At 44.3% G+C, this 16,998-nt stretch overlaps 1 protein-coding gene across 4 annotated transcripts in view; it reads left to right on the top strand.

The window, feature by feature from the left end:
• Positions 1 to 276: 276 nt before the first annotated feature.
• LOC138683516 (soluble lamin-associated protein of 75 kDa-like) overlaps positions 277 to 16,998 on the top strand; it is a 46,691-nt gene continuing 29,969 nt past the window's right edge. For all 4 annotated transcript variants that reach the window (XM_069775440.1, XM_069775441.1, XM_069775439.1 and 1 more), the window contains exon 1: positions 277 to 414. The gene's annotated coding sequence lies outside the window, so the exon portion shown is untranslated. The remainder of the gene's footprint in view (positions 415 to 16,998) is intronic.

Genomic DNA, 16,998 nt, shown 5'->3' with positions numbered 1-16,998 from the left:
TGTGGAAATCTTCCACTTTGCACCCTGCGCAGAATAAAGCAATGTCTCCTCTCTAAACATATTTTGTGTGTTTCGGGAGTTACTTTCTGATCAGGTAACACCATGGTGGGGAGCACGGGTACTACTACTGCCGCCGACGGCTGTGGTACCTCAGGAGCCGCGATAGCGGGAGGACCCTAGCAGCCGCCATGTCAGGGGGCGAGCGGCGGCGGCTCGAGGTGTAGCAGCGGGAGTGCGTCAGCGGCGAGGGGGGGAGGAGGGGAGGCTGCTGGGGGAGATGATATCAGGCGCCGGACAGCAGGTCTGAGGGAAACCGGAAGTGAGCTGGAGAGCGCTGTGAACGCTGCTAGGGAGCCCGGTTTCCTCCTCTCTCCAATCCTGCCACCACCGCGGGACACTGTCTGGCCGGCTGAGGTGAGGCGCGGCGGGGATGTGAGGGGTAACCTACCGGGGCGTCCCGCTTCTCCGTGTAGCGTAGCCGGGCCTGGCTAGGCAAGCGGAAGGACCCGGCGGCCACTTGCTGCAGCCGTGGTAAGGGAGGCAGATCCGGCCCGCTGTGCCGGTCGGCGCTGGGCGTGCTTCCCCCTGGGAGGCAGGTAGTCGGGCCGGAGCGGCCGCTGCCCCGCGGCCGCGCTCTCCGCCGCGGCAAGCCCTGGCAGGCTCCGACGCCAGGTGTCCGCCTGCGCCCCCGCCGCTATCTCCCGCGGGTGCCGCGCTCTCTCCCTGGCGGCAGTGCCCGGTCTTCGCCGCCCTTCGCGGCCATCGTAGGGCAGGCTGGCGTGGCCGCGCCGAGCCCGCTGTCGTGGGGACTGCCGAGGCCGCGGAGGGGGACAGATGCGGCTCCGTCAGGACTCGGGCGGGCGGTGGGGACAGCTAGGCCCTCCCGCGGCGGGGGGCGGCCCGGTCTGGCCTCTCCTCAGCCGGGCCCGCCGTCCCTCGCCTCGTCTGGCTTCCGTCCGACGCGGAGCCGGGACGCCGTGGGGTGCGGGCCTGGGCTTGCGTGGTGCCAAGTTTTGTGTGAGTTTTCAGGAAAACGACCACGTTTTGGCCCAGGCCACTCCGTGGTGGGTAGGGCCAGCTATATTTTGTGGAGATATCTAATGTAGCATTGCAATTTATGTATTATAGCCGCATACATATATAAGATCTATTTTATATATTTTTACGCATATATATGAAAATAAAAATTGCAATGCTGCAATAGATGCCTCCCACAAAAAATGGCTCTGTGTGTGCATATGTGTGAAAATACACGTGGACACATACATTCTCACATACACGCTCTCCTGTTTTCCTATATGATGTGTGGGGTTTTTAAAATTTTATTTTGAGGTAGGGTTGATTCTTTCCTCTTAAAACAAGGGGAAGCTTTTTGGCTAAGATATCCGTTGACGTAGCATTGCTATCCTGCTTATGGAGTGTTAAATCTAGCCTGAGTAAGTGGGTTATTTTGGGAGTTAGAGGAAAAGGTTTTACTAGCATTAATGGAAAACAAAATATACTAACTCACTGGTTTTAGATATATATTAATGTCCTATTTAGAGGAAACAATTAAAGAGTGATCTTTAAGCTGTTTTGGGCTGTGGTGTTTTCAGTATTAATAATGAGAAATTTGGAAAACTACCCTTTGATGTGGAGACACTGTCCAGCTGATACTTGGTTTTGTGTGTGTGCATGCAAGAGAGAGGGAACTTTTTCTCCTTCCTGCTTAAGTTCAGATACTTGTTTTGTGTGTTGGGCCATGCCATTGGTCATAGTCTGGTGTATAACCCACCAGTTTTTAAGGGGAATAAGTATTGTGGAAGAGCGATCAGTATAACAAAAATCAGTACCGTTTCACTGGAGGACCTATAAAAGGTTGCTGCAGATCAGACTGATTGTGGTCTCTCCTCTCAAAACTTCCTATGGGAACTGAATGCATCTTCTCTCTGTTTCTTTAACCACACCAGCACCTTTCTTGTTGTTTAATTGACCTCTGCTTGATTTAAATATTGAAGAACTTCTCACTTCTTGTCTTAAGGGTGGCTAGTAAGAAAACATTTTAGCACCTATTTCATAGAGGACAACATCAGGGCAGAGAGATGTTTATACTATAAACGTTTAAATTCAGGTGTTATTAACCTCAGTGATTATCTCAATTTAATGCTATTTTATGAATGAAAAGCTGCTGGGGACTCTGATATAGCAGACTGGTGTTTTAAGTTGCTTCCCCATTCCCCTTTCCCCAATCTGATCTTAGTATCTGCTCTGTGCGGAAGCACATGTTTTACAGTGCCTTTCTTTACTGTTGTGGAAGATGAGTAATTAATATGGGATTCTACTGTACTTTTCCAATGAACCATCTCCAGCAATGCATGATCAAGACACACAGTACCAAGTCTTTTTGGAGTGTTTCATAACCTAGCTCCTTTACAAAGAGGCATTACTCTGACAAATGACTTGTAAAATACTCTTAATTTCTTTTGTATGCATATTAAGATAGATAATGTCTCTTCACTTTAATTATTAAAAATAGATTTATTTATTTTTTACTCTTATTAGTATTGCAAAAATAACACAACTCAGAACAAACTTAAAACTCTCCTTACTTATCCAAATATCCTATCTGTGCAGGTTGGTTTAAATAGTTGTAATTGCACACCTATTACAGTGCAGAACCTTTGCCAGTGAAAGATGGATGGAGTTCAGTGTTAAGGCTGACATTTAATAATGTTTTGTTTTTATTTTTAAATGTGAAAAATGGAAATGTCTGATATGAAATCACTAAGAGAAGAACATGGAATTCGGTGGTATTAGAGAAACAAATCAGAGTAGAATAGCCCTTTACTTGCTTATGTTCTTAGGTATAATAAGGCTTTGTTTATCAATATCTCATACCAATCAATGAATATCAAGTAGTAGTAATCATTTAAAGGTGTTACCAATTACATTTATAAACTTCAAATACAAATAGTATTATTACAGCTGAAGTGTACTTATGCTTATTTTCACATTGCTATTCCTTAAATATTTCTGTATTCAAGTTACTAGCTTCTTATTTCCTCACAGATAAATACCTTCCTCCAGCCCCACAAGCTTGTAACCTAGTCATCAAATTGTATCAGCTATACATTCCAGAAAGCCTTAGTTATCCTTTGATCTGTGAAACGTAAAGTTTGGGGCAGCTATTGATACCGAAAAGCTGGTCGAAGAAACTCTAAGACTCGTTTTGGAGTTTTAGAAAGCAGGCATTCTTTATTGCAGCACTGGATGCACGGGGGATAGTCCCACCTAGCGTGCATACCACAGCTTTAGCACTAACAGGTTATATAGAATAACTAATTGCATATTAATCAGATTAGTATACATATACATAAAAATAATTGCAACTGATTATCTTAGTACTGCCTACATCCGATCATGCGCAATGAAGGATCCATTTGAGTCGAAGGGCTGCTTTTGTGACCACCGACCCATTTGAAGTTCTTGCTGGCTGTCCTTGAAGTCTTTATTCTTGTCCTTGAAGTCTTTATTCTTGTCCTTGAAGTCTTTATTCTTGTCCTTGAAGTCTTTATTCTTGTCCTTGTTCTTTGATCTTGAAGCTTAATGCAGCTTCAATCACATGTGGTCAGTTTCAACATTGTTCTCATCTGGTGTACAGGAACATCTAGTCATAAGAGCCAAGAACTGCAAAACTTGGGAATAACTACCTCTACTAGTTAATTGCTTGGCTATACTTTTGTCTATTGTTTCAATCATAGTGTGTCGTGGTTTCAGCCCAGCCGGTAACAAAGGACCACGCGGCCGCTCGCTCACTCCTCCCGCCCCCCTCCGGTGGGATGGGGGGAAGACGGAGGAGAGGAAAAAAAAACAAACCTGGAACCTCGAGGGTTGAGATAAAGGCAGTTTACTGGAACAACACAAAGAAATTGCAACAACAACAACGGTACTAATGAAAAGGTATACAAAAAGAGTGATGCACAGTGCAACTGCTCACCACCTGGGACCTGACGCTCTGCCACTTCCCCCACCGAAAAGAAGCGCCCACCCCCCGGCCTGCTCCCCCTTTATATACTGAGCATGATGTCACATGGTATGGAATAGCTCCTTGGCCAGTTCAGGTCAGCTGCCCCGGCTATGCCCCCCACCTCCCAGGTTCCTGTAAAAAAATTAACTCTATCCCAGCTGAACCCAGGACATTATCCACCCCTTATTCTATACCATCTACATCATGCCCAGATCTTACATTTTCCAATCGACCACTACCACTTCCTTGTCTTATATATATAAGTATATGGACTTGCGTCCGTCCCCATCGCCCCTCCGCGCACACACACACACACGCAAATGGTATTCCTTTAGCGTATGGGCTATCCCTCTAATGTGTCCATTGATTTTATTTAGTCCATGACTTTGGGGCTCCATCTGTTGTAACAGTTCTTCAGGATAAGAGAGATGGTGTGAGATGTTGGGTTGTTGTATGCTGCCTCTGGAACTTGTGGCTAGTACATTTGGTGCAACTCACGCCCTTGGTCTGCAGGTCAAAGATGTTGATCTTGAGGAAATTGCTGGGTGTCAGTTCAAGTTCTGTCGCTGTTGTACTTGGCTTAGTTTCAAAGTCCATCCTGCAGTCATTTGGGTAATTCTTACAGTAATACCCTTGATATGGCATATAGACACTATAGATACAATGACATGCATTGGCAGGGTATTTAGCAGTTAGGTATCATACAGCCCAATTCATTGGCTATTCTCTCCCAAAATCAAATCTCCCTGAGGTACACATCGAACTTCCCCATCCTTCTGCATCACCCACCAGGTGTACCCAGGTCCCTGAGCAAAAACAACCCCTTGAATGGGTTTGCCTCTGCTTGAGGGAGGACTAACCCAGACTGTCTTTCCTAACATACTCCTCATGCGCACTACAGGGACTTTATCGCCTTCTACAGTATGTGGAAGTCTTGGTTGGGCGGGGCCAGCCCGATTGGCGGATCCTCTAGTATTAACTAACCAGGTGGCTTTTGTTAAATGTGTATCCCAATGTTTGAAAGTCCCACCCCCCATCGCTCTCAATGTAGTTTTCAGCAGTCCATTGTATCGTTCGATTTTTCCGGAGGCCGGTGCGTGATAAGGGATGTGATATACCCACTCAATGCCGTGTTCTTTGGCCCAGGTGTCTACGAGGTTGTTTCGGAAGTGAGTCCCGTTGTCCGACTCGATTCTTTCTGGGGTGCCGTGTTGCCATAAAATTTTCTCTTCAAGGCCCAGGATAGTGTTCTGGGCAGTGGCGTGGGACACAGGGTATGTTTCCAGCCATCCAGTGGTTGCTTCCACCATTGTAAGCACATGGCACTTGCCTTGGCGTGTTCGTGGGAGTGTGATATAGTCAATCTGCCAGGCCTCCCACTGTTTATATTTCAGCCATCGCCCCCCATGCGACAGGGGTTTTTGCCGCTTGGCTTGCTTAATTGCGGCACATGTTTCACATTCATGGATGACCTGTGCGATAGTGTCCATGGTCAAGTCCACCCCTCGATCTCGAGCCCATCTATATGTTGCATCTCTCCCCTGATGGCCTGAGGTATCGTGGGCCCACTGAGCCATAAATAGCTCACCCTTATGTTGCCAGTCCAGGTCCACCTGAGACACTTCAATCTTGGCGGCCTGATCTGCCTGCTGGTTGTTTTGATGTTCTTCAGTGGCCCGACTCTTGGGTACATGAGCATCTACGTGACGTACTTTTACCACTAGCTTCTCTATCCGAACAGCGATATCTTGCCACAGTGCGGCAGCCCAAATGGGTTTACCTCTGCGTTGCCAGTTGCCCTTCTTCCATTGCTGTAGCCACCCCCATAGGGCATTTGCCACCATCCATGAGTCAGTATAGAGATAGAGCACTGGCCACTTTTCTCTTTCAGCAATATCTAATGCTAGCTGGATGGCTTTCACCTCTGCAAACTGACTCGATTCACCTTCTCCTTCAGCAGTTTCTGCGACTAGTCGTGTAGGACTCCATACAGCAGCCTTCCACCTCCGATGTTTTCCCACGATGCGACAGGACCCATCAGTGAACAGGGCATATTGCCTCTCATTTTCTGGCAGTTTATTATACAGCGGGGCCTCTTCAGCCCGTGTCACCTCCTCCTCTGGCAAAATTCCAAAGTCTTTGTCTTCTGGCCAGTCCGTGATCACTTCTAAAATTCCTGGGCGACTGGGGTTTCCTATGCGAGCTCGTTGTGTGATCAGTGCAATCCACTTACTCCACGTGGCATCAGTCGCGTGATGTGTAGAGGAAACTTTCCCTTTGAACATCCAGCCCAGCACTGGCAGTCGGGGTGCTAAGAAGAGCTGTGTTTCAGTACCAACCACTTCTGAAGCGGCTCGAACTCCTTCATATGCTGCCAATATCTCTTTTTCAGTTGGAGTATAGCGAGCCTCGGATCCTCGATATCCCCGACTCCAAAACCCCAGGGGTCAGCCTCGGGTCTCTCCAGGTGCTTTCTGCCAAAGGCTCCAGGTAGGGCCATTCTCCCCAGCTGCAGTGTAGAGCACATTTTTAACATCTGGTCCTGTCCGGACTGGCCCAAGAGCTACTGCATGAACAATCTCCCGCTTAATTTGCTCAAAGGCTTGTCGTTGCTCAGGCCCCCATTTAAAATCGTTCTTCTTCCGGGTAACTTGGTAGAGAGGGCTTACAATCAGACTGTAATTGGGAATATGCATTCTCCAAAAGCCCACAACACCTAAGAAAGCCTGTGTTTCCTTTTTATTAGTCGGTGAGGACATAGCTGCTATTTTGTTGATCACGTCCGCAGGGATCTGACGACGCCCGTCTTGCCATTTTACTCCTAAGAACTGGATCTCCTGCGCAGGTCCCTTGACCTTACTTTCTTTTATGGCAAAACCAGCCTTCAAAAGGATTTGGATTATTTTCTTCCCTTTCTCAAAAACTTCTTCTGCCGTGCTGCCCCATATGATGATGTCATCAATATATTGCAGGTGCTCTGGAGCTTCACCTTTTTCTAGTGCAGTCTGGATCAGTCCATGGCAAATAGTGGGGCTGTGTTTCCAGCCCTGGGGCAGTCGATTCCAGGTGTACTGGACACCCCTCCAAGTGAAAGCAAACTGTGGCCTGCACTCCACTGCCAAAGGAATGGAGAAAAATGCATTAGCAATGTCCATTGTGGCATACCACTTAGCTGCCTTTGATTCCAGTTCATATTGAAGCTCTAACATATCTGGCACAGCAGCGGTCAGCGGTGGCGTGACTTCAGCCCACGATAATCTACTGTTAGTCTCCATTCCCCATTAGATTTCCGCACGGGCCATATGGGACTATTAAAGGGTGAGTGAGTCTTGCTGATCACTCCTTGGCTCTCCAATTGGCAAATCAGCTTATGGATGGGGATCAGGGAGTCTCGGTTGGTGCGATATTGCCGCCGGTGCACCGTCGTGGTAGCAATTGGCACCTGTTGTTCTTCAACCTTCAGCAACCCCACAACCGAAGGGTCCTGGGAGAGACCAGGCAGGGTAGACAGGTGTTCAATCTCCTCCGTCTCCAATGCAGCTATACCAAAGGCCCAACGGTACCCTTTTGGGTCCTTGAAATACCCCCTTCTGAGATAATCTATACCAAGGATGCACGGGGCCTCTGGGCCAGTTGCAATGGGGTGTTTATGCCACTCATTCCCGGTTAGACTCATTTCGGCTTCCAATACGGTTAGCTCTTGGGATCCCCCTGTCACACCAGAGATACAGATGGGTTCTGCCCCTTTATAACTTGATGGCATTAGGGTACATTGTGCACCAGTGTCTACTAGAGCCTTATATTCCTGTGGGTCTGACGTGCCAGGCCATCGAATCCACACTGTCCAGTAGACTCGGTTGTCCCTCTCCTCCACCTGGCTGGAGGCAGGGCCCCTCTAATCCTGGTTAGAATATCTGTTACCCACTTTTTGCACATGTGAATCAGAAGTCCCTTCAAGAGGATCAGAAATGAGATCGGCCCATCTACTGCGCCCGGGGGACTGCTCACGGGAAACTGGAGCAGCAGTTTTCCAAGAGGAATCCTCTTTTCTGGTTGCTTTTTCTCGCAACTCCCGTACCCGTGAATCCAAGACTGAGGTAGGTTTTCCATCCCACTTCCTCATGTCCTCTCCATGGTCACGCAGGTAAAACCACAGGTTAGCCCGTCGTGTGTACTTTCTCTCTCCTCTCTCTTGGGCAGAGGAACGCTTACTCCCAATAACTGCAATGCGGGCCTGTACAGGTGAGGAGGAGGACATATCCACTTTGAATTGCTGGAACTCTCGGGACAATTCCTCTACAGCTGAGACACAGGCCCGTAGGGAGGAAGAGAGACTTCCTTCATATTGCCGGAGTTGGACAGCCAATTCATCCACCATTTGTCCATAGCCTTCTTTCCAGGACATTACTGCCAATGAGTTGGCATAGGTTGGTGGTGCACTTCGTAGAAACTTCCGCCACATCGGTTGTGTGCATTGGACTTCATCTGGATCTGTGGGTGACTGCCCATTTTCCGGATCATTATAAATCACCTCCAGCACGGCTAATTCCCTCAGGTACTGGATACCTCTCTCCATGGTGGTCCACTTGCCTTGGTGACATGTAACTTCATCCCTGAAGGGGTATCTTTCCTTTACACCTAACAGAAGTCGCCTCCAGAGGCTGAGGACTTGTGTTTTTCTCCCAATCGCCTTGTCGATACCCCCTTCTCTAGACAGAGATCCCAACTGCTTGGCTTCCTTACCCTCTAATTCCACACTACTAGCCCCATTATCCCAGCATCGGAGCAGCCAGGTAACAATGTGCTCACCTGGGTGGCGGCTAAAATCTTTTCGCATGTCACGCAACTCACTCAGGGATAGAGATCGGGTAATTATTTCAGGTTCTGCCTCTTCCTCCTGTTCTCGCGATGACCCTGGTTCATCTTCATCTCTCACTGAGCGAACTGATTTCTTTGTGTGTTTCTTTTTCTGTACAGGGGCGACTGATACTGGCACAGGCTGGTTCTCTGGTTTAGTGGCAGTATCTGTCACTGGGGTAGGGTTAGCCACGGTACCTGTTGTCATGGTAGGGGCAGCCACGGTGCTTGTCATCGGGGTAGGGGCAGCCACGGTGCATGTTGTCTTGTTTTCCATCTTTTCCCCCTTTTCCCCCTGGGGGTGCTGCATAGTATCAAGCAGGGTTTGGTAGATACCAGCCAGGGCCCAGCACAGTGTAGTGAGTTGTGTGTCTCTGGGATAGCCACAGCATTTTCCTTTCAAAAATTCTATCACTTCATGAGGGTTCTGCAGTTGTTCGGGAGTGAACTTCCAAGTCACTGGAGGTGAGAAGTTCTCTAGATACCTGCCCACATCCTCCCACACGCCGTGCCACCCATGAATATCCAGCTTTGGGACAGATCTCTGGGTGGTACTCTTAAAGAGCCTTTTTGTAGCCCTAGACAAGACCTGAAACATAGTCAGGAGGCATAGCACTAACAGCACACAGGCTTGCGCATCCCAAGGATATTCAAAATTCTCGAAAACTGTTGTAATTAGTTGGAAAGAGAAAAGGGAGGGGAACGGATGGGGGGAAGTATCCCCCCCTGACTTCCCCATGGGTTGGGTGTAATTACCAATAAAATCCGACAGAAGGTGCCCAAAGTGTGGGAATGATATCACTGCCTCATACAGATACCAGCTTAACCTCATGACCAGTGATGTAATCATTTCACAAGTCGACATTGCCCAGTACAGCAAAATGATAATCCCAATCACTCTCCCAGAGATGAGATACGCAACTACAGGCAATACATAAAGCATATAAGAACTTACAAAACGCCACCATGTAAACAGCTGAATCAACATTGTGACTAACATCTATTTATCTAGTATAAGAAATGCGTATGACAAATTTGTTTCAACACGCTCTGGCCAGATCTGTCGTTATCTCAACCCTTCGTGCCCCTGTTCAGGCGCCAAAAAGGACTGTCGTGGTTTCAGCCCAGCCGGTAACAAAGGACCACGCGGCCGCTCGCTCACTCCTCCCGCCCCCCTCCGGTGGGATGGGGGGAAGACGGAGGAGAGGAAAAAAAACCAAACCTGGAACCTCGAGGGTTGAGATAAAGGCAGTTTACTGGAACAACACAAAGAAATTGCAACAACAACAACGGTACTAATGAAAAGGTATACAAAAAGAGTGATGCACAGTGCAACTGCTCACCACCTGGGACCTGACGCTCTGCCACTTCCCCCACCGAAAAGAAGCGCCCACCCCCCCGGCCCGCTCCCCATTTATATACTGAGCATGATGTCACATGGTATGGAATAGCTCCTTGGCCAGTTCAGGTCAGCTGCCCCGGCTATGCCCCCCACCTCCCAGGTTCCTGTAAAAAAATTAACTCTATCCCAGCTGAACCCAGGACATAGTGTTAGTATAAGATTTCTAATAATTATTTACCAAATCTCACTTTTACAGTCACCTAGCAGCAAACCAGTTTCCACAGCTGGTACAAAATATTAAAACCATAAAAGTTTGAACAAACCACATGAAATGTATGGACATATGCTATCACTATGGTAGAGATGCATGCTTTTCTTTGGAACTGTTTTCATCAGTGAATGACTCTTGGATAGTCATTTTGTAAACTGTTTAAAAACAAACAAAAAATCTTTTTCATACAATAGAAATGGGTTTAAAAAAAAATAAGCAAAATTCAACCCTCCTCCCAAACTTCTGCTTCCAGCTGTTTTGGTATGGATTAAACAATACTGAGCGAAAAAGCCTGCTTTAATGCGTTTCCCCTACTGCATTGTTTTAGATAGGACCAAAGTGGCATATGCAGTGTCTTGATAGCTCTTCTCTGGCACCCTTGCAGTTTTGTTTGCTATTGCTGACTTTTTTTGTTTTGAATAATGGGATGTGACAGCATGTATTTATTTAGTCATTATAAATTTAGATGGTGTTCTCTAGTGAGCCTGAGATTTCAAAGAAGCTTTTAAATATCTCCCTAAAATATGTAAAAGGATCCTTCCTCAAAAGAGTGATGAGTTTTCAAATCTTCCCTAAAATCTCACTAAAATTAGTGAGAGTAGTCAGGACTAACATATGTCTGTCTTTGTTTTCAAAGTCAACTGGAAAAATCTACCAATGTTCTAAATGATATATCTATATATACTTAAATGATTCCTTGAGTTGCAGATCTAGCAAGATGGATTTGTCTGAGTTGTGTACTTGTCCTGGTTTCAGCTGGGATAGAGTTAATTTTCTTTCTAGTAGCTGGTATGGTGCTATGTTTTGAGTTCAGTATGAGAAGAATGTTGATAACACACTGATGTTTTCAGTTGTTGCTAAGTAGTGTTTCCACTAAGTCAAGGGTTTTTCAGCTTCTCATGCCCAGCCAGCAAGAAGGCTGGAGGGGCACAAGAAGTTGGGAGGGGACACAGCCAGGACAGCTGACTGAAACTGGCCAAAGGGGTATTCCATACCATGTGACGTCACATCTAGTATATAAACTGGGGGGAGTTGGCCTGGGGGGCGGATTGCTGCTTGGGAACTAACTGGGCATTGGTCGGCAAGTGGTAAGCAATTGCATTGTGCATCACTTGTTTTGTATATTCCAATTCTTTTATTATTATTGTCATGTTTTTATTATTTTCTTCCTCTCTGTCCTATTAAACTGTCTTTATCTCAACCCATGAGTTTTACTTTTTTTCTATTCTCTCCCCCATCCCACTGGGTGTGGGGGGAGTGAGCAAGCAGCTGTGTGGTGCTTAGTTGCTGGCTGTGGTTAAACCACGACAGTACTGAACTGTTTGTTGTACAGCTATTAAAAAATAGCATTTTAGTTTTTTGATTTGTTTTCAAATATGGGTTGTTCCTTTCTTGGTCCTGTACTTTATTTTTGTAGTAAAATACTATCCTATGATTTTATTTTTACTGTTGAACAGGGGACCTGCATATTTACAGTGGCAGTGTCTCTCTCTTCTGCTTATGGTTAGAGATTGTTTATGGGCCCGGGTGAATTGAATTCACTGTTACCCTTTCTTCTAGGCTTCATCAAAACATGTAAAGTACGGGCGGTTAAATAGGTTTCTTTAATTCTGTGGAATCACTGAAGAGGAAGAATAATCAGTAAAGGTGTGATTTCTGTCGAATCAGTAGCCCCTGAGGCAGTGCTAGAAGAATACACCTTGTTCAGAAGTTCTAGCATAGTGGTGGCTGTGAGCCTGCTGCTGCACTGGCCTTTCCCAAGCACTGAATATCGATGAACTTTGAATGGTATGGAATGCTGCATTAACCATAACTGATTTTATACTTCTCATACACCAGATGTAAAAATGTGAAACGTGTTTAGGTTAGCAAATGTATTGCTAGAAGACCAATCTTTTATCTAGCTCTTTTGCAGGTAGCAAATCCTGCAAATATAAAGGCTTTCTAGCCTGAATAGCATTTCTCACAGCTGTTGTAAAATTAACCAGGAAAATTCATCATTTTGGGGAATTTGAATGATTTGTGAGTTGATAATAATAAAATAGTTGGGGATGTTAACAATAACAATGTAAATGTTATTACAGTGCAGCACAGATGACTTAAAGGATTTTATAATGTTGGGGTATTTTATTTCTTTTGATACTGTAGCATTGAGATTTTATGCTGTCAACCTTTACTCTGAAGCTGCGGAAATGAGTTTTCTGAAGAAGTAGGAGTTAACAACCTGATTCCTGCAACTGAGGCTTAAAGCTGAACACTAATTTAGGATTAATATGAGTTAGCAGTGCTGATACCATTCCAGTAATTTATACAGTACAGTACGGTGATATATTCAGAGGTATGATTAACTTGCTTATCTTTGTTCTAAACCCACCCCTAACAAGCAAGTAACATCTGTATTTCTAGAGAAAATAAGTTATTGAAGCTTTTAAGGCATTTTTTCAAAAATTCAAGTACATCCAGGACAGGATAGCTTGGGTACTAAGAGGTACTTCTAAGAGGCTTAAAAGTTTGAAGCGCACAAACATGTATTGCAGTGCGAAGCAGGAGAAATGCAGTATATTCACAGAAGCATGTAAGTTCTTGGATGGATGTCAGGATGGTTGATGATGGAGATAAGGACAGGATGACACCAGGGAGGAGGTTGTATGTGAATTCCTTTCCGCTATTAGAGATGTTCTTGCTAACATTCTCAGACATAGAACTTCAGTCCTGTGGTAACATGTTCACTGATAGCTAGGGAATGCATGTTAACGAATGTTTTTTATAATGAAGCTGTGATAGGTTGAACTAAACCAGCAGTGGTTATACCCAGACAGTTGTGGGGAACAAAAATGAACCATCTGCAAGTACGAGACTGCTGAAAGCAAAGGCAAACACAGAGCTGCTCAGCAATGTGCTCTGTCTGCTGAGGAGTTTGCTAAATATTGGTTTTGATGGCAATAGGTATGGACAGCAGAGAGAAGTGATTAATTTTGGGGAAGACTGCCCTGAGATGCTGCCTGTTTGTGTGGTCTCATTGGAAAGCTTAGAGAAGAGTTGTGTTTTATACCAGGAGTGGAGAGTTGGATCCTTTTATGTGGATTTCATAATTTTGTGTTATACAAGTAAATGAAAATAAATCGTGGTGGCTAACTAATAAATGGAAAGGACTGATTATTTTTGTTTGTTTATTTGCATTCAAACCAACAGCTTTGATTTGTGTCTCTGATAGAAAACCAGAGCTGCCTAAACTGCTTCAAGCAGATTATGGATAATGTGGTTGGTATATTAATCCAGAGCTCTTGGTGGCTGTTGACAAGAATTTCTAGATCACTGTACTGTGTTTCCTTAACTTTCTATTTGGGATTTTATAGGGTATGAGTAGATGTTATTTGGGGATTTATATTCCTATTTAAAAAAAAAAGGGGGTGTGTGTATTTTTCCTTTTGGGAAATAACAAAGCCATAAACCAGAGCAAATTCATCTGAGTTGGCAAGAACTTGTATTTAAGATTGATGTGTCTATATTCTCTAAAAATGTGAACAAAAGCCACGCTGCAGGAAATAGTATTTATATGTCTTAGCGGTATGGTGCAGATAATGGTTTGAACCCTACTTAGGAATATACAAAACCAAGCTTTTTGAATTAAACCCCAAGAAAACCTACCCTTAAATATGTAGTTATTTGAGTGGGGAGGGTTTGAGTTGTCTATTAAATGTGGCAGATCAAATACTGTATTATTGTTGCTTCTTCAAGCCTGTATGGTTTTCAAGAAATCCTAATATATACTCTATTGTTTAAAAAAACAACTTCTCTTTTCTAAAATATCTTCCTCTTCCCTCAGTCTACATACATTACATTATAAATTAAAAGAAATAGTTTTAAAAGAGATGGGGATGTTTATAAAACATAACAGTTTTTTTTACAGTAGTGATTTAAATTGTTAATTATGGGACAGGTTTTCTCTATGTATTTCAAACTACAAGACATAATAAACCAGATAGGTACTCTCTATAGGTATTTAAATGATTAATTATCTTAGCATAAGTTTTAAAATTTACTTGTTTATCCTTTTCTAATATAAAAATAACTTTTTTACTTATTTGCTTCAGACTGTATTTGGATAGAAACAAGAAAAAAATGCAAATGCACAATATATCTAAAAACACACACCCCGCCCTCCCATTTAAAGTATTTGATGTTGAATAAAGAAGAAACAAAAGCGATGAAAATGTTTTGTGTATATGACAGCTGGTAGTCTAAGCAAAGGAACATTTATGTAAGTTAGTTAGCTGTTAATAGAATTAGTGTTAGTGGAACTTCACAATTTTAGAAGTGGCAGATGTCATGTTGAAGCTTAGTTGAAGCTAGAAAGCTAAAAATACTACTTTAAAAAAAAAATTATTTTTCTTCCAACTTCTATGTGGTTTCACAGCTTTCACCAAACCAGCAATTGGATGTTGCAAGGTGGGAAACTAACAGAGCAAAACAGAAATTATGTTCCCACTGCTCTAATTGAGAAGATGACTGCTGGTTCAATGCGTTGTCAGATCTGTTTCTGGAGCATAGCTTGGGACTTCCATAGTCCTGTGGCTTGGTTTTCTCTGTAACATCAGCAGCTAGGGTATATATGGAGATATATACTTAATTTGTAATTTAAGTCTCTTCTTACAATGCTACCCCAAGTGTAGGTAGTCTGGGAGATCATGGTAGGATTGTAATTTTAAGATAGAATTTGGTTCAAGGTGCATGATGATTCATAAGAAATGCATTGCAGTCCTTGAGGAATTCTGTGATCCAGTACTTCAGCACTTGTTTAAATAGATTAAACCTTAGGTCAGGCACTACTATGGTTTACTTCTTGTCAGAGCAGGCCAGTGCTTCATCACAGGACAGGACATGCTGTGTATGTCCTGAGGGCTGGGGCTGGATTAGTTGTCCCTGGTTTAGCAGAAATGTTCTGCAGGTTGTAGCTTGAGCACCCTGGTGTCTGTTCTCATAACTTCAAATGTTAATGAAAACTACTTAAATTTATTTTTATTTATTTTTAAACACAAATTTAAATGTGAAGATTGATTGCCTGCTATGTAGCTGTTGATTTAGTTTTGCATGTATTTGTTATACCATGCATGTTTATCTGTGCCAGTTATGTTGAAAGGTCCTTGGTGGATTGTTTGTGATTTGTAAAGGAAAATGAGCTGTGCAATTAAGTTGTGCTGTGTAAGTAATTGTCTACTTCCGCTACTTGTAAAGTTGTGATACAATTTATGTTCAAGTATCTCATGATCTTGGTAAAGTATTTCTCATACTGATCTCTCTGAGGTAATGATTATTCCCATTTTCTAGATGAGGAGTTCAAGCAAATCAAGTAATGTGTCTGTGTTGTGCGATTTGGTATACTACTTATATAGAACTTGCTTAGCATAACTTGCTTAGCATTAGTAGCTAAATTTGCTGAAACCTTAGGCTACAGGCTGTGAACTTTCACCCAGATATGCTGAACTTTTACCTAGTTAAGTAAAAGAAGGCCCCAGAGCCTGTTTGAGCTGGAAGACAAGGAACGCCGTTACAATTGGCAGCTGACTCGGCAACCTTAGAGATAAGAGAAGAAATGGCCTGCCTAGAGACAACGAAGGGACCCAATGAAGAATGGGAAGACCCCAGACCCTAATATTACTATTGGTCCAAATTGTCACGTGAGGGGTGGGGAACTGTCGTGGTTTAACCCCAGCTGGCAACTAAGCACCACATAGCTGCTCGCCCGCTCCCCTCAGTGGGATGGGGGAGAGAATCAGAAGGGTAAAAGCAAGAAAACTCGTGAGTTGAGATAAAGACAGTTTAATAGGTAAAGCAGAAGCTGCGCACGCAAGCAAAGCAAAACAAGGAATTCATTCACTACTTCCCATCAGCAGGCAGGTGTTCAGCCATCTCCAGGAAAGTAGGGCTCCATCATGTGTAACCGTTACTTGGGAAGACATGCCATTTCTCCAAACGTCCCCCCTTCCTTTCTTCTTCCCTGTGTCCCCTCCCAACTTCTTGTGCACCCCCAGCCTACTTGCTGATGGGGTGGTGTGAGAAGCAGAAACGGCCTTGACTCTGTGTAAGCACTGCTCAGCAATAATGAAAACATCCCTGCATTGTCAACACTGTTTTCAGCACAAATCCAAAACGTAGCCCCATACTAGCTACTATGAAGAAAACTAACTCTATCCCAGCCACAACCAGCACAGGAACTTGGATTATAAGGGTATAATTGCCCAGGGATTTCTTTGTTCAGGGTCTCTCTTTGGAGGCACCCAGCTCGAGCTGCTCTGCATGTTGGATAAATAAACCACTTATTTACTCAGCGGATTGGCAAGTCATCTTCTTCAAACAGGAACCTAGGGCTGAGCCCTGTTGACAGTGGCATAATTCCTGGCAGGTGGTGTAATTTCCTCAACAGTCTGTGCTAGAGCTAGAAATTCATCCTGATGCTTCTAAATCCTTGGCTGGCAGCCTAACCACTTAGGCTTCAGTTCTCCTAAGATAAAGGCACCCCAA

The sequence above is a fragment of the Haliaeetus albicilla genome, chromosome W (assembly GCF_947461875.1).
Source record: "Haliaeetus albicilla chromosome W, bHalAlb1.1, whole genome shotgun sequence".
Lineage (NCBI taxonomy): Eukaryota > Metazoa > Chordata > Aves > Accipitriformes > Accipitridae > Haliaeetus > Haliaeetus albicilla.
The sequence above is the reverse complement of the archived record's forward strand: the minus strand, read 5'-3'. Positions and strand labels throughout refer to the sequence as shown.